The sequence below is a fragment of the Pongo abelii genome, chromosome 8 (assembly GCF_028885655.2).
Source record: "Pongo abelii isolate AG06213 chromosome 8, NHGRI_mPonAbe1-v2.0_pri, whole genome shotgun sequence".
Classification (NCBI taxonomy): Eukaryota; Metazoa; Chordata; class Mammalia; order Primates; family Hominidae; genus Pongo; species Pongo abelii.
The window spans coordinates 69,136,551-69,155,008 of NC_071993.2; the positions used below are offsets into that span (position 1 = coordinate 69,136,551).

General features: G+C 42.5%; 1 protein-coding gene across 13 annotated transcripts in view; it reads right to left on the reverse strand.

The window, feature by feature from the left end:
- KAT6B (lysine acetyltransferase 6B) overlaps positions 1–18,458 on the reverse strand; it is a 208,060-nt gene that overhangs the window by 139,627 nt on the left and 49,975 nt on the right. The gene's annotated exons all lie outside the window — the stretch shown is intronic.

The following is an 18,458-nucleotide window of genomic DNA, read 5'->3' on the forward strand; positions in this document are numbered from 1 at the left end:
TATTTAGTCTAAATCCAAATTCATTTTATCCAATGTCAAGCTTTTCCCCTAAGAACAGCAGTGAAGAAAAAGAGAGAGGTCCCAGGAATGAAAGGCGGCAAGTGTGAGGAAAGGGAAAGGTCTACCCACTTGTCTGTGGTCCAGTCCTGCAGCCTGTAAAATATCTTTCACCATCTGCAGGAGTCCACATGCCAGCTGTCTCTAGTGAGACTCCTTTGCTGGGACCTCCATGCTGCCTAATGCAGGCAACGGGTACCCTTTGACTCAGCTCTCAGTCTCCTCTCAGCTCCTGCCTCTGTGGTTCTCCCACAACCTCTTTCTGCTGGGGGCCTAGCCCTGCCAGGCAGCCTTCGCAGACAGGACAAGTCTTTCAAAAAGACTCAGGCCAGCTGTCCTCCATGTAGACCACCAGCCCCCAGGAAATGTCAAGCGTTTTTGCTGCCCTCTTTCCATACACTGTCCCGAGGGGCAGCTCCAGCCATATGGGGGGCTTTCAGATGAGAGGACGATACCTGCCTCTGTATTCACAGACATCCCCAAACTTCAGGAAAGCCACACCACACTCACTCAAGAACGCTTTCTCAGGAGTCCATTATAATCCCACAGCAGCACCTGGCTGGTACCTCTGTGCAGCTCAATAAGATGTCAATCTACCCTCTTGCATTCAACCCTAATCTCTGAGTTATTCTCAAGGCCTTTCTCTAATGACTAGGGGAGGACAGAAAGAGGAGAAACCCCCACCTCCCCCAGGAAACAGCTCCCTACCCCTAAGAGTTCCTTGCAAGCAACTGACTTATACTCTTCTCTTACACAGGTTGGTTATGCTATGGGGGGTATAATAGCTGCTATGTGCACAAAAGGTGGTTAGAGGTATCAGTGCGAAATGTACAAAAGTAAAGGCTAAGTCCACCTATATTAACACTGATGTGTGCAACCAGGACTACCCAGGAAGAAAATCTTGATAATTTTAGTAACCCTAGTGCCACTACTAACTGTCGCTGCCTTTATTTTGGAGACAGGGTCTCTCTTTGCCCCCCAGGCTGCAGTGGAGTGGGGCAAATATAGCTCATTGCAACCTCAAACTTCTAGGCTCAAAGGATCTTCCTGCCACAGCCTCCCAAGTAGCTGGGACTACAGGTGTACACCACCATGCCTGGCTAATTTGTTTACTTTGTGTAGAGATTGGGTCTTGCTTTTTTGCCCAGGCTGCTCTTGAACTCCTGGGCTCAAGTGATCCTCCTTCCTTGTCCTCCCAAAGTGCTGGGATTACAGGCGTGAGCCACCACACTCACCCTGTCCCTGCATTTTCTAACACTGTTCAGATTCAAACTCCAGGTGGAAGCAGTCAACAGGCTAAGCCTAAGAAGCATGTCCACCCCTGCAGTTCCTAGGAGGCAAGAACAGAAAATGCCCATTTGAACTCTGCTGGCTTCCACAGCAGAAGGTAGAACCTACCAGGACTCATTATTGGGCAACCTATAGTGGACAACAGATGTCCATTACAGACATTCCCTATCTGCTTCCTTAAAGAACTGAGAATATCTGTCAAAACAACACTGGCAATGATAAACAATGTTAATTCTGCCAGTCCACGTTACATGCCAATATTGTTCCAACTAAAAAATAATTTATAAAAGCATAGCTCTGATCACTACCACAATCTGCCATCATCAGTCAGAGTCAACAAAAAATAAAAGCTCCCAGAAGGGCTAAAATCCTTAATGCAAGGCTGATGACAAAGACGGCAGGAGATTATTTAATTTTTTAATGTCAGATCATGTTAACTGCCATGCTTAAATTTGCAAATTGTTGCTTGTTAAAATATCCATTTACTAAAATGATAAATAATACATGTTGTGACACATTAGTGAAGCTGTTATTTTTTAAAGCATCACAGACACAGATGAATTACCATTTCGGTGCAAATCCTTGTACCATTTACGGAAAAACAAGAGGATCTGTTAAGTTACATCGTGGCAGAAAAATCAAGAGTTGCCACCACATTTCCCTGCCCCAAAATGACCCTCCACATTTCAGATTCTTAAGGTCTTCTCAGCAAGGCATGTGCTGAGCCAAAACCAGAGCCCAGAAAGTTGACTGAAGGCTTCCTGCCAAAGGCAGCCCTTGCAGTAGCAGCACCAGCTAACACCAAGGTCGAGCTGGCAATGGAAAGGTGGCCAGGTTTAAAAGAAATGCTGTCAGGAATTGCCAAGAATAAAGAAGCCATTCCAAATTGCACTACAGAAAAGGTAACAAGGATCACAGCTTTCCCCAAACAATGTTCATCCATTTTATCCCCCATTAATCTTGCTCAGTAACTTTCAAGTTCAATTTTACCTCTTATTCATATAGAGCTCGGCTCTTTGCTTTTATTGAATGGGAATACATACTAGAATCTCCTTTGAAAGAGAAATGGTTATTTGCAAATGCTGGAAGGCAGAGAGTAAAAACAAAGTTTGTAACACAAATATAATTTTGAAATTCAACCATTTATATGCCCAAAAAAACCCAAACTGTGTTCTATTTACCTTTAACTCAAGATTTGAACATATATCATAAAATCCTTAGAAAACAAAGTGACTGTATTTTAAAAATCAAACCAATGATGGTACAAAAAAAATTTGGTAACCAAAAGATTAAATGTAAAACATGAGTTCACTGACTCAAGGTCAAATTTCTAAACTTGGCATTCTCAGCTCTTCATGGTCTGGCCCTAATCTACCTTTTTCTATTTTACTTCCTACTGGTTCCCTTTAATAGACGTGTCCTCCGAGAAAACTGTACTACTCAGTTCCTCACATTCTCCTGTGTGTATTTTTGTTTGTTTGTTTGTTTGTTTGTTTGTTTGTTTTGAGACAGAGTCTCGCTCTGTCACTCAGGCTGGAGTGCAGTGGCCCGGCTAATTTTTTATATTATTAGTACAGATGGGATTTTGCATTGTTGGCCAGGCTGGTCTCAAACTCCTAGCCTCAAGCAATCTGCCTGCCTCAGCCTCCCAAAGTAATGGGATTACAAGTGTGAGCCCCCACACCCGGCCTCCTGTGTGCATTTGTAAATGGTGGGCTCACCTCCTTTTTCTTCTGAATATCTCCTTAAAAATTACATGTCCAGGCCAGATCACTTGAGGTCAGGAGTTCAAGACTAGCCTGGGCAACATGGCAAAACCCCATCTCTATTAAAAATACAAAATGAGCCAGGCAGCTGGCATGTGCCTGTAGTCCCAGCTACTGGGGAGGCTGAGGCAGGAGAATCACTTGAACTCAGGAGGCAGAGGTTGTGGTGAGCCAAGACTGCACCACTGCACTCCAGCCTGGGTGACAGAGTGAGACTCTGTCTTAAAAAAAAAAAAAATTACACGTCCAAATTCTCCCTTTCCTACAGTGACCAGCTCAAATGGCATCTTGGCCGAGTGTCCTCTCCTTCCTCTGCCTCCCACAGCCCTGGCAATGAGCTACACTCCATACACCTTATCCCTTCTTGAAGAGTCATCTTTGGTCAAAAAGTCACTACTAAACTGTGAGTTCATCTTCACAATACAGCTTTTACTTATGGGGAGACACTCACACTATGCCCTGTTTACACAGGATCCAAGCAGAGCCTCCCTCCAACCTATGGCAGGTCATCTCCTGCCTGCCTTGTGTAAATACCTCAGATTTAAAAGCCCATTTATTCCGTTGGCTCTTTCCCACTAGGGCTTAGCTCTCTCCCAAAACAATGAATTTTCCTTTCAATGACATTGGATAAAGCTCCTTGATCTGATCTATTTTCTGCCTCCTATCCACTGAGCCTTGCTCCAGGGTATGCCCAGTCCAGTATAAAAAGCCTGGCACCACCTTGTGGGGTGAGAATTTCAACCTCTTTACACAGATGCAAAGGTCCCCATGAGGCAACTGGCCCTGAGTTCTGGAGTTCGGCTCCTCCCTTCTCTTGGACCTCAGTTCTCAATTCTCTCCCACTGAATCTTCACAGCTACTTAACTTCTTAATGAAGCTGAATGCTCTATCAACCATCCAGGCCTTAAAGTTCTTAAAGCTGAATATCAAGCATAATCACCCAAGTAGAAAAATGGATCAGACATCAGAGACATCCAGGCAACCTTATCTTGTCTAAAATTATATCTTGTCTAAAAAATATAAATATGTATTTTTAAAATTTTTCGTTACACAATAATAGAATATAATTTCACTGTAAAAAAAATTTGACAACATAGATGACACAGACAAAGTCTCCACTGACACTTCCTCAATCTCGTCCCATGTCTGTCTTAGAGTCCTTTATCCACGTATTTACATATCATCCTTCATCAAATCTAAGATCTTATCACTTGTAATGTGCATTATGCTTCACCAAGAGTTTAAATTAGTAAACTATGTCACCAATTGTTAGATACGCTGATTTCAGAAATGTTAAAAAATCTGAAAAGCATGTTTTAGAATTTACAAATACATATAAATTTTGAGCTTTACAAATATAAATATAATAATTTTATATTTTTTCTCACTAAAAACGTATCTGAGAGAGCCTCCCACATCAGCTGCATAAAGATCTATACCACACTCTTATACACTTTTTAGGTATCGCATTCTATATGCTGGCTGTACCACTGTACATTTAATCATTCCAATATTTCACCATTCCAGTGCTGGAATGAGTATGTGTTCATGTGTATTTCACTAGACACAAAATTACCAAATTAAAAGAATGTGATTTTACTTTCAAAGATACAGCCAAACTACCTTCTCCAAAAAGGTCTGAACAATTTATATGCTCAGAATATGAAAGTACACCCATTTTTCCTCATTGCCGCCAAAGAATATTATTCTCTTTAATTTCTGCCAATCTGATGGGATAAAATCATATCTGGTTGCTTTAATGTGTAATTCACTAATTATTAATGAAGTTAAGCATCTCTTTATATTTATTGGCCATTTGTTCCCTTTCTGTCAATGCCTTTTTATATCTTTTGCCCATTTATTCTAGTGTTTTCTTATTAATATGCAGAAGCTTCTTTATATACTCTGTATTTATCCTTTGTGTATTGCACATGGCCTATTTTCTCCTAGTCTGTTATTTGTCTTTTAATTATATTTGTGATTTTGTCTTTGGTGATACAGACATTACAATCTTTTAATGGTCAAATTTATTCATCACTTCCCAGCTATACCCAAGATTACTTACATGTAGGTAATACTTTCTTCTAACATGAAACCCATTCTTTGCAAACTCCACTGGGTTCTGGCCTGGCAGTGCTTGAAGGGATATGAGATACACTCCTACAACCCACATACTGGAGAATTTCCATACAGCTATCCTGACCCCACCTCTGAAAGAGGCAGGTGTCAGTCAGTGCTCTGCCAGCCTGTGGGCACTATTTCAGGAAGGACCAGCCAGTTCTCTTTTTTTTCCAGACAGGATCTCACTCTGTCAACCAGGCTGGGCTGCAGTGGCACAATCATAGCTTACTGCAGTCTCAATCTCCCCAAAGTGCCTCAGCCCAAAGCACTGGAATTATAGGCGCATGCCCCACACCAAACTACCTTTTGTTTTTTTGAGGTGAGGTCTTACTATGTTGCCCAGGCTGGTCTCAAACTCCTAGGCTCAAGCAATCCTCTTGGCTTAGCCTCCCAAAGTCTTGAGATTATGGGCAGGAGCCACTGCACTCGGCACTAGTTTCCTTTCTTAACATCAAAGCCAGAAGCCTAACCCATTCCAGGCTACATGTGCCAGCCTGGTCAGCCTGACATCACGGCTCAAAACCAGAGACCAGGCCGGGCATGGTGGCTCACACTTGTAATCTCAGCACTTTGGGAGGCTGAGGCAGGTGGATCACCTGAGGTCAGGAGTTCAGGACCAGCCTGGCCAACATGGTAAAACCCCATCTCTACTAAAAATACAAAAATTAGCTGGGCATGGTGGCATGCGCCTGTAATCTCAGCTACTCAGGAGGCTGAGGCAGAATTGCTTGAACCCAGGAGGCAGAGGTTGCAGTGAGCCAAGATTGCGCCACTACACTCCAGCCTGAGCAACAGCAAGACTCCATCTCAAAAACAAAAAACAGAGACGAAAGCCCTGCCACACAGAGAGGCAAGTGTCCCACCATCCATGGCTCAGTCCCTGGGCCAGGAGTGTCTGGACACCCTGTGGAAAGATTGTCACCCCACCCCTCTCTCCCGTAGTCTCAGATGTAACATACTGCCTGCAGAACTGCATCCTTGACCTGGTACAAACAAACCCCAGGGCATTGGGTAATTCTGATGACTAGATCCTGGTCTGACACGCCCAAATGCCAAGGTGTAGTCCCTGTGAGACAGTCCCCTGTCCCCAGAGAGACGGTGGAGAAAGGCTGGCTCTTCTCCCTTTACATCTGCACTATGAGATCAGGTCTTTGATTCCTCTGCATTCTCCTCCCCACTGCTGACATGGTCTCCCTTACAAGATACGCCATAACCTACTGCCCAGCCTGTCCAAACCTCACATATCAGGCCCTCAGGACTTACCCAACTGCCAGAAAGAGGGCCCAGGACAGTTAGGTTCCGAGTTCCCTGACTCCAAGCGGGGCGAAGTGAGCTCTGGTTCCTGGGTCAGTGTAATACACTGGGTTATGGATGGGTGAGAGGTTGGTGGGAACACATACCTTCCCTCTCTGCGATACATGAATTATTTAGTCAAGAACATAGCACTTAATGGGCAGGTAAGGTGGAAGCACAGAGTAGGAGCAGATGCAGTCTATGTTTCTGTGGCTTGTCCTTTGCCCCTGGGTTTCCACCTAAGCGCATCAGCCAACTATAACACCAAGCTCAGGTGGGGTCCTCCCAGATGTGGGGCATGGAGGGGCGGAGAGGAAGCTGAATCCTTGCTGTGGCTTTTAAATACTCTGGCTTATCTACTCATCTCTATACTTACATTTAAAGGAATATTTATATACATTAGATACTCCTGGTGGGTGAGTCAAACTCCGCATTTTCAAGAATTCCTCCTCACCTGGGATGCAGGTGGGGGTGAAGAAGGCTCTGTGTCCAGGTGTCCCTGCCTCCAGCTTCCCAATCTTTGGAAAGTCCATCTCCCGGAACTGTGATGGCCTGAGAGGCCTGCTCCAACACACACGGAACTCAGCAGAACATCGCAGGGCATACCTGGGAAAATCCCAATCCCACCTCAACCTTCTCTCACCCAAAATTAATCTTGCCTGTCAGAGCCAAATGTAACCTAATGTTCCCCTGATGTAAACAGCTCCCCCTTCTGCTGTTACAGCCCCAACCATCGTGCTTGCACAAAGCGAAATCCTACTGTTTACAGCCTGATGATAACCCAGTTGGCATTCTGTGCTCTAAGCTACTCCCTTAGAAAGAGCTTCCCCTGGCCGGGCGCAGTGGCTCACGCCTGTAATCCCAGCACATTGGGAGGCCAAGGTGGGAGGATCACAAGGTCAAGAGACCGAGACCACCCTGGCCAACATGGTGAAACCCCGTCTCTACTAAAAATACAAAAAATTAGCTGGATGTGGTGGTGCACACCTGTAGTCCCAGCTACTCGGGAGGCTGAGGCAGTAGAATCGCTTGAACCTGGAAGGCAGAGGTTGCAGTGAGCTGAGATCATGCCACTGCACTCCAGCCTGGCGACAGAGCAAGACTCCATCTCCAAAAAAAAAAAAAAAAAAAAAAAAAGAGCTTCTCCTTGACCTTTCAAGGCTTCCTCAGCAGGACTCAAAATAGGCAGCCTCACCTAAGTCCCACTCACCTCTGAGTCCTCCACAATATTTACTACACCTTTTTATCCTAGATAACATTTTCTAAATATTTGTTCAATTAATTATATTGGAATTATTTCTGGAATTAATTTTTGCCTTCCCAAAGTTCATATCTAGCATATTTAAGTTTGATAAACTTGCATCTTTATTAAAGAAATCTCTCATTAGGCCTAATACCAGTATTATCCAGTATCAACTTCAGATTTAACCAGCCTCAACTGGTTAAGAGCTTCAGATGGCATTATACTAAATGGAGAGTTCCCTCAGATTCTAAATCTGTGCTGTCCAACACAATAACCACTAATCACATGTGACTATATAAATTTACATTTTCTCCTTTGGGAGGCTGAGGCCTGGAGTCCAGACCAGCGTGGGCAACATAGAGAGACCCTATATCTACAAATTTTTTTTTTTTTTAATTAGCCAGGTATGGTGGTACATGCCTGTAATCCCAGCTACTCAGAAGGCTAAGGCAGGAGAATTACTTGAGCCCAGGAGGTCGAGGCTGCAGTGAACTATGATTGCACCACTGCACTCCGGCCTAGGTGACAGAGCAAGACCTTGTCTCTAAATAAATTAATTAATTAATTAATTAATTAATTTACATTTTCAAGAAAATTAAAATTTTAGTTTCTCAGTCTCAGCCACATTTTAAGTGCTCAATAGCCACATGTGGCTGGTGGTTACCATACCATATTGGACGGCGCAGACAGAGAAAATTTCCATCATCAAAGAAGGTTCTTTAGGATAGCGCTGCTCCAAATGCATTAAAAATCTTGAAAACCGGCCGGGCACTGTAGCTCACGCCTGTAATCCCAGCATTTTGGGAGGCCGAAGATGGCAGATCATTTGAGGTCAGGAATTTGAGACCAGCCTGACCAACATGGTGAAACCTGTCTCTACTAAAAATACAAAAAATCAGCCAGGCGTGGTGGCCTACACCTGTAATCCCAGCTACCTGGGAGGCTGAGGCAGAAGAATCACTTGAACCCAGGAAGCAGAGGTTGCAGTGAGCCCAGATCGCGCCACTGCACTCCAGCCTGGGCAACAGAGCGAGACCCCGCTCCAAAAAAAAAAAAAAAATCTTGAAAACCCAAAGAATCCTTAGCTTACAGCTAGTATCAGATCTTCAAAGTACCATAATTAAATTTAAAAACACACTGCTCCTTTAATTAAAACATAAGGAAACACTCTCACTGATAAAGTAGGGCTTTTATAATAATAGATTTGTCTCATCACAATGAAAAATTTAAACGCAGCCTAAGTCTCATCTATCTTTGGTTGCCAAAGCTAATAGGCTATGCAGAGGGCAATGCATTCTTAGAGTTGCATGAATCCTTTCTCCTGACAGATAAAATTTCTGGTTAATAGTCACTAAGGAAACTAATCTTAACATAACCCTTTATGTCCTGGGCTTGACTAGAGTATACAAACAACACCTAGAAAATTTTCAACCCAGGGATTTCAAAAGCCATGCATACAAAACCAAAAATACCTAAGTCTTCTATGAGTTCAGAATTTGATGCTAGGTGGAAGGTGTCTATGAGTATGTGAAGTGAGTATGATGTTGGAATAAAGGAACTGTCTAAGTAGGCTGTGTCTTCTTCTCTCCCATCTCCATGAAATGCCAGTGTCTCTTAGCAGATAAAATACATACATAAGGGAGTTAGAGAAAAGAGGTCTTCTATTCCTTTTATAGACTCCTAGGAGCACTGAGACTCATTCAACAGCACATGAGTACGAGTCCTGGAAAGCACAGCTTCAGCATCTCAATAGAAAAGTTTTTCCCCTCACAGTGAAGCAATGAGAGAGCTAAGAAGCACATAATTTTTAAAAATCAAAACAGAATTGGATGAGGATGGGCAGAAGGGTAGGCCTGGGGGCAGAGGACCAGGTCATCCAACAGTCTCCAGGTATAAAGTCTCAATTCTACACATTCATAATGCGTATTTGTGATGTTCCCTCTGGGCTGGCCACCACACTGTATAATCATAAAGTGAGCTTTAATTACCCAAGACCATTCACTAGCTCTTATGAGATGTGTTCCACCTGAAGGACTGCTCAAGAGGGTCACAAATGGCTCATAATTTTTTTCTGCTGGATCTTAAAGCCTACAACTTCCTACTAAAGGAAAGGTCAAAGGAAATACATCTGTAAAATACTGCCAGAGGGCAGCAGGAGACGTAGGGGGCAGCCAACAACTGGGACCTCGGTGATGCCAACCTTAACTGTCATTTCACCCTTTCCCCTTCAAACCATCCCATGGTCCTAAAACCTTTATAATCCTTTTATACTTGACACTATTGTCCCGGAAGAGCTGTTTGTCTTCCTGAAATCAAACTGTATTTTCTCCTCTGAGAGCATGTACATTCTGTAACAAGACAGGTAATCCTCACACAGCGGCAAGCAGAACCATACTAGGCTTTGATACTGACCTTGACTTTACTGAAAAATGTTAAGTGGTAAAAATTTCATCAAGGTAAGGGAAGAACAAAGGAAGAACCTGTTTCCATGTTTTCCCTTCCATTTTACATGTGCATTATTTCAATCCCATAGCCAATTGTTTGTCATCTCTTTATAAACTTTCGGGAACTCAAGAGAAAACAGTACATGAGTCACTCTCTCAAGAGCATACAAATGATGAGGAATACATTCCCATATATATATATATACTATTATTCACTGAAATTTTTACTTAGCTGTTTTTGATAAAGAAAACCATATGGTCACGAAAAATATACTATAGGCAAGTTACTGATTCTGACACAGCTTTCTTAAAATTCAGAAGAAACTATGTGAACCAAACAAACACGAACACATCAACCCTCAGAAAAGATGTTTAAAGAGCAATGCAAAATGTTTTAACTGGACTTTATCGAGCTTCTTGAATACTATAGAATTTCCTTACTGAGACATTAGGGAAGAAATTAACTTTTAAAGACAATTGTTTAAAGTAAGCAATCTCACAAAATGTTTATCTAACAGAATCCAGGCATGCTGGCTACAGCATCTCTATTGACATACCTTTAAAAACCACAAATTATTAGGAAATAGGTCTGGAAAAATGTGGCCCATGTAGAAAAAGTCTTTAACAAAGAAAGGTTTATTTCCAAATTACATTAGTATTCACAAGGTGAAACAACTTATTATAGATGCACAGCATTAGTCTCATACACAATAATACCTTTACTAATAAGAGAATATGTCCAAATGTCACATTTCTTTTTTACAAAGTTTAATTACCAGAGGTGAGAACTGATAGGCACAGGAATGAGTTCCAGGGTATCAGATAAGAGGATGGCTGCAGAATGAAATTACTGTAAAATACTAACTAAAAGTCAAACATGCAAGAAAATATAAAATATGCATCAGACAGTTTTAGGATGAGATTAAGGAAAAGAGTCAGTGAGCCAGATTAATATTAATAGCAAGAGGAAGAATAAGAGGAATCTCTGGTTGAGCGAAGGGGAGACAGCAGGGAAAATCTTGAAGAAGGGGCAGAGCTTTCAGCTCTTAAGTGAAGTTAAAGTGGAAGATGGAGACTCCAGCAGCCCCAGCAGACACATCCATTTCCGGTAGAGGCGCAGTGGGAAGAGCAGGTTCCTTTTGACTGTATTCCCCCATCCCATGGCACCCACCAAGGGTGCTTTCTAGGTCAACCTCAGAAGGAAGCCTCTGGTGTCTAAAACTCCAACCCCAGCCAAGTGTGGTGGTTCACGCCTGTAATCCCAACACTTTGGGAGGCTGAGGCAGGAGGATCGCTTTGAGGCCAGGAGTTTGAGATGAGCCTAGGCAACATAGCAAGACCCCATCTCTATAAAATAATTTTAAAAATTAGCCAGGCATAGTGACATGAGACTGTAGTCCCAGTTACTTGGAAAGCTGACATGGGAGGATCACTGGAGTCCAGGAGTTCAAAGTTACAGTGAGCTACGATTACATCACTGCACTCCAGCCTGGGCAACACAGCGAAACCCCATCTCAATCAATCAATCTCCACCGCCATCTGTGTGCTGGTTAGTGGCATCCTTACAACATAGGGTTTAACATGAAAATTCTGCATGAGATAACATGCAATTGTTTTCAGTATAATCAGTCAAAAAGTATCAATGAATGGTTTTAGATTCCTGTGTTTCAACAGAGGGTGGAGCACAGAAGGCATGGGGTGTTTGGAGATGGCCAGAAACCAAAGGCAGGAGGCAAAGGGCAGTGAAATCACCACTACTGAGTGACGTACAGGGTACAGGCCAGCACCTTACTTTATACAGATTACCTCAGTGAAGCCTCACAATAACCTTATGGACGAGGTGAAAGGAGTCAACTGGGGACAACTCTGATCCTTATAACCCCCAAATCTTAGAAAAACGAGGCTGCCCAGTGGGAGTCCAACTATAAAATCACAGGGCATGTTAGAGACACAGCCTCCTTAAGGAGGCTTAAAGATGGCTGGGCACAGTGGCTCACGCCTATAATCCCAGCACTTTGGGAGGCCGAGGCAGGTGGATCTCCTGAAGTCAGGAGATCGAGACCAGCCTGACCAATATGGTGAAACCCCATCTCTACTAAAATGACAAAAATTAGCCGGTTGTGGTGGTATGCACCTGTAGTCCCAGCTACTCCAGAGGCTGAGGCAGGATAATGGCTTGAACCTGGGAGGTGGAGGTTGCAGTGAGCCTCTGCACTCCAGCCTGGGAGACAGAGTGAGAGTCCGTCTCAAAAAAAAAAAAAAAAAAAAAGAGCAAGATAAGCCCAGGAACAGTGGCTCACACCTGTAATCCCAACACTTTGGGAGGCCAAGGCAGAAGGATTGCTTGAGCCCAGGAGTTCGAGACCAGCCTGGCCAACATGGTGAAATCCCGTCTCTACTAAAAATACAACAATTAGCTGGGCATGGTGGCGTGCACCTGTAATCCCAGTTACTTGGGAGGCTGAGGCAGGAGAATTGCTTGAGCCTGGGAGGTGGAGGTTGCAGTGAGCCGAGATTGCACCACTGCACTTCAGCCCAGGCGACAGACCAAAACTCCATCTCAAAAAAAACATCAGTAAGACACACCTGAAGACCAGCAATTCCACTGCTAGGTATACAGCCAAGAGAAGTAAAAACATGTGTCCACACAAAAATATGTACACAAATGTTCACAGTACTACTATTCATAATAGCCAGAAAGTAGAACCATCAATGTCTAATGAAATAAATAAATAAAATGTGGTATATCCATACAAAGAACTATTATTTGGCAGTTATAAAGAATGAAGTACTGATACATACTACAGCTTAAAAGAACTTGAAAAATTATGCTCAGTGAAAGAAGCCAGTGATTTTTAAAAAAGGCCACATACTATAGGATTCCATTTATATGACATGTCTAAAATACGCAAAGTTATAGAGACAGAAAATAGATGAGTGGTTGCCAGAGTCTAAGGGAAGCAGGAAATGGGCAGTGATGCTAATGGGTATAGGATTTCATTTTGGGGTAAGAAAAATGTTCTGGAATTAGACAGTGGTGAACAACTTTGTGAACATACTAAAAACCACTGAATTACACACTTTAAAAAAGTAAATTTTACGATACACAAATTATGTCTCGATTGTTTTTTAATCTACCTTTATTTTTATTTTTTGAGATGGAGTCTCGCTCTGTCGCCCAGGCTAGAGTGCAATGGCACGATCTCAGCTCACTGTAACCTCAGCCTCCCAGGTTAAAGCAATTCTCCTGCCTCAGCCTCCCAATTAGCTGGGATTATAGGTGCCTGTCACCATGTCCAGCTAATTTTTGTATTTTTAGTAGAGATGGGGTTTCACCATGTTGGCCAGGCTGGTCTCAAACTCCTGACCTCAGGTGATCTGCCAGCTTTGGCCTCCCAAAGTGCTGGGATTACAGGCGTGAGCCACCACACCTGGCCAGATCTACCTTTAGACAATAACATATCTAAACACTGTCCATTAGAAGGGGAGACTAGTCAGCACCAGAAGCTTAGAAAGGAAGGAAAAAACAAAAACGACACTATCTGTGGAGAAGCTTCAGTAACAGGGGGACTAAGAACCCTGAGCTCAGATTCACTGAAAGTCTTCTCAGAATGACATTAGCACTACAGAATTAATCCCAAGCTGCTGGCAAAGTGAACAGAGCCCCCTGAATTTGGGTAATATAGTAGCCCTGAGACCTCTTGTCAAAATCTCACAAGCACCAAGCAAATCCCACGGAGCTCTTCTTCCAGTATCCTCCCCTGATCCAATATCATTTATTTCTCATTGTAAATTATTAAGCTGCCTTTCAGGCCTTTTTAAGCCCAGTCAAGGCAGCTCCTATGTCAAGAAATGACCTGCTTCCATATTTTTGGACAACAGAGGATATGGGGAAAGACTAGGATGGCCAACCATCCTGGTTTTCCTAGGGCTTTCCAGGCTATAGCACTCAAAGTCCTACAATCCAGAAAACCACTCGGTCCCAGGCGACCCAGGATGCTTGATCACCCAAGAAAAGACCCTGAACTTGGTAAAAATACTAAGATAATGCTGCCCTAACAAAGCAGATAATGTGTAGAGTGACTGATGCAAACCGATTCCCACCATCTTCTCCTTTGCCTTCTAAGCAAAGAGACTGGGAAGCTAAGTTCTTGACATCCCAGACTACTTGCCACTAGTGATGGTCATATGGCTCAGCTCAAGCCAATGAAATATAAGCAGAAGCCTTGGGGAGTCCCTCATTTCCTGAATAAAAAGGAAGAAGTTTCCTCTGTTACCCTTGGCATTTTCCCTCTTTCCCCTGTGGGAATAGAGAGATGGTGCCTAGATATGAAGCAGCTATTTTGTGAGAATGAGATGAGCAAGTGAGCACAAGGAAGGCCTCTATGCTAAAGATGGTGAAGCAGAAAGACCCTGAGCCACACACTGTTTGGCTGGACACCACTCACCATAACCCAAACATGCACCCTGGTTCATACCTCTGATCCCTGTAGCTTGTTACTCCTCTACGTAAAATGTCTTCCCTACTTTCTGGATGGACTCTGACTTCAAATCTCAATCTAGAAGAAGTTACCTCCCTCTGCAAAGCCTTCCCCAGCCAAAACAAACGTCTTTTTTTTTTTTTTTTTTTTTTTTGAGATGGAGTCTTGCTCTGTCGCCCAGACTGGAGTGCAGTGGCACGATCTTGGCTCACTGCAACCTCCACCTCCTGGGTTCAAGTGATTCTCCTGCCTCAGCCTCCCGAGTAGCTGGGATTACAGGCACATGCCACCATGCCCAGCTAATTTTTTGTATTTTAGCAGAGACAAGGTTTCACTGTGTTGCCCAGGCTGGTCTAGAACTCCTGAGCTTTAGGGGTAATTTGTTCACCCCAAACCCAGTCAGCCTGCAACATTAGCATTAGTTGTATGGTTAGTTACTAATGCACCCACTATAGTCTCCCTGGCTGACCACGCTGTACTATACCTACAAAAAGTACTCTGTAAATGAATGAGTATGAAATAGTTCATAAGTCACTGACTGAACAAGTCAACCCCTTTCCTCTTTGAGTTTCTTAAGGAAACAAATAGTATCTCACTCACTGTTGCATCCCAACAGGCAAATCTGAGATGCCCAATACATGTTTGCTAAACACAAACCATCACAGCTCCTCACAAAAATGTCTCCATTGAGCTGTGATTTAATGCCATCCCTTTCTGTGGGCTGAGAAATGCCTACTTGGACAGGGGTTTAGCATCATTCAGGGAGACTGCATTTCAATATATATTTCTTATTTGTTTAAAATGTTTCTTTTTGTACAACCAGCGTGCTTTTTTTTTTTTTCTTTTACAATCTGGTATTTCCCTTTAGTGGGGAGGATGAAGCAGAATGGGAGGGAAGATTGCCAATGTTATTACTCTTTGATGATAACATAGGATTAGAACCCAAACATAAATTACTCCTAAATTCAGAAAGAAAAAATAAAAACAAAAAAATTATCTTTCTTCAAACTTCTATGCTTCCTTATCTGACAATAAGAATTTTATAAACCAACATCTTGTTCTTTTCTCCTTAGCTTCCAGGATGTTTAGAGCTAAATTATTCATTCTAGACATGGGGTTTATCTGATATTTCATCTTAATTATTTTTGATGCTTTGAAAAAAAAGATTAACCTATTAAACATATTTTAACAAACTAAGCAATGTAAAATCATTCTTTTGATCCAGGCATAATATAACCAACATCCTCAACAGCTGAAATTAAGCAGAGTCACTTTCTGCAGCATCAAAACTGCAATAAAGGGAGTCTCTGAGCCTACTCTGGTTCAGAAGGGGCCTACAAAAAAATAAAATATTTTTTAAAACTGCAGTAAAGCCTTGAAAAAAAGTATACAACTCCCAAATTTTGGCAAAATCAGCCCCCCGTTTTCCTAAATTATTTCGATACATTTTAACAAGCTTCAATTGAGATTTTTAAATCACTGCACATTTACACATCTTTAAAAGTTTTCTTGGCTGGGCATGGTGGCTCATGCCTGTAATCCCAGCACTTTGGGAGACGGAGGTGGGCGGATTATCTGAGGTCAGGAGCTTGACACCAGCCTGGCCAACATGGTGAAACCCTGTCTCCACTAAAAATACAAAAATTAGCCAGGCGTGGTGGCACATGCCTGTAATCCCAGCTACTCGGGAAGCTGAGGCAGGAGAATCGCTTGAACCGGGAGGTAGAGGTTGCAGTGAGCCGAGATTGCACCATTGCACTCTAGCCTGAGCAACACAGCAAGACTTTTCTGAGACGGAATCTGGTCCTAACAAGGGCCAAACAAACAAAAAAAGAGTTTTCTTTATTTTATTTATTTATTTTTGAGATGGAGTCTCACTCTGTCACTCAGGCTGGAGTACAATGGTGCGATCTCTGCTCACTGCAGCCTCAGTCTCCCAGGTTCAAGCAATTCTCCTGCCTCAGCCTCCCGAGTAGCTGGGACTACAGGCATGCGCCACCATGCCCAGCTAATTTTGTATTTTTGGTAGAAATGGAGTTTCACCATGTTGGCCAGGCTGGTGTCGAACTCCTGACCTCAGGTGATCCAACCACCTCGGCCTCCCAAAGTGCTGGGATTATAGGCATGAGCCACCACACCCAGCCAAAAGTTTTCTTTTATCAAGCATTAGACTGCCCACATTAACACACAAAACTTCAGCTCTTCATTATTTTTCTCCCAGAAACCTTCTGACTGGCTTAATTTTGTCCTGGAATAAAAGGCCTACTTAAATTGAGAAATAATTCTGTGTAACTATGAAAGCAGTAACTTCTCAAAATAAAATTTTGCCTTTCTACTTGGAGATGCCTTAGAAATAGTACTATGAAAAGCAACAACGAAAAAAATGAAGATTAGCTTCTGAAACAAATCTTTGTAAGAAAAAAAAGTAATGCCAGTCACAAAGAAAGAACACTTATATGTACTTGCCACATTCCCTACATAGGAGAGATGTGCTCCTAGAAAGTTGAAACCTATTTTTCTACTGCCATAGTTTAAAAGCTGGCAGGGGTGGGGAGTGGGGGAAAAAGGAGGGGGTGATACATTTACAATTTCAGAGCTCTTCAAATAGTGGGCAATGTTGACATGAAGTTGCAAGTGTAAATATTTGTTCCCTTCTTGGTTTATAAATTTCATGATGATAAAACTCTGTGTATAGAGCCACTAATTAAAAAGGAATCTATTTGCCTTGTAGGATGCTTGAGGTTGTATGTTTATTCAAGATGAATAAAGTGGTGCACACTAGAAAGGAACAGGAATTAGAATTTTGAACTTCACTGGTTTAACAAGTTCCTCCTGGGAATGAAAAGAGATTTCATTTGTCAAATCTGAGAAGGCTTTTCAGATGATAATTTGTGTGAAGATGCAGCAGTACATACATTAAAAATTATCTCCCCGACCTTGAAAGGAAAGAAGGATGATATGTGATCAAGAAACAGCAACTTAAATGTTTGAGAAAAAGGAAGACAGGCCGGGCACAATGGCTCACGCCTGTAATCCCAGCACTCTGGGAGGCTAAGGTGGGCAGATTACTTGAGTTCAGGAGTTCGAGATCAGCCTGGCCAGCATGGTGAAACCTCATCTCTACTAAAAATACAAAAATTAGCCAGGTATGGTGGCATGCATCTGTAATCCCAGCTACTTGGGTGGCTGAGGCAGGAGAATCTCGTGAACCCATGAAGTGGAGGTTGCCATGAGCCACTGCACTCCAGCCTGAGTGACAGTGCAAGACTCCATCTCAAGGGAAAAAAAAAAAGAAAAAAAGGAAGACAATTTTCCATTACTTTGGTTTCAGGGTCACTTAACATTACCATTTAATGATAATCTAGTAATGAGGTCCCCTCACTATTCAAGATTGCTTTAATGTGCTACACATGAGAACTAGCTAAACAAAACTGATCACTACATTACACATACAGATGACAGCCAGGACTGCTATTATTTACTTACATACTAAGTGGAATCTAGACCTTAAGCCTGAATAGCCACCACCACCACAAACAACAAGATCTTATTTTGCACTAGGAATGTTTAAAGCACTCTGTGTTTATTAGCTAATTTAATTTATCCAACATTTTGTTCTTGAAATGACTATTATCCCCAATTTATCAAATAAAAAATATTTTTAAACATGTATCTCACACCCATAGAATATACAACACCAAGAGTAAACCCTAATGTAAACTATGGGCTTTGGGTGATAAGGCTGTGCAATTACAATGTGTCA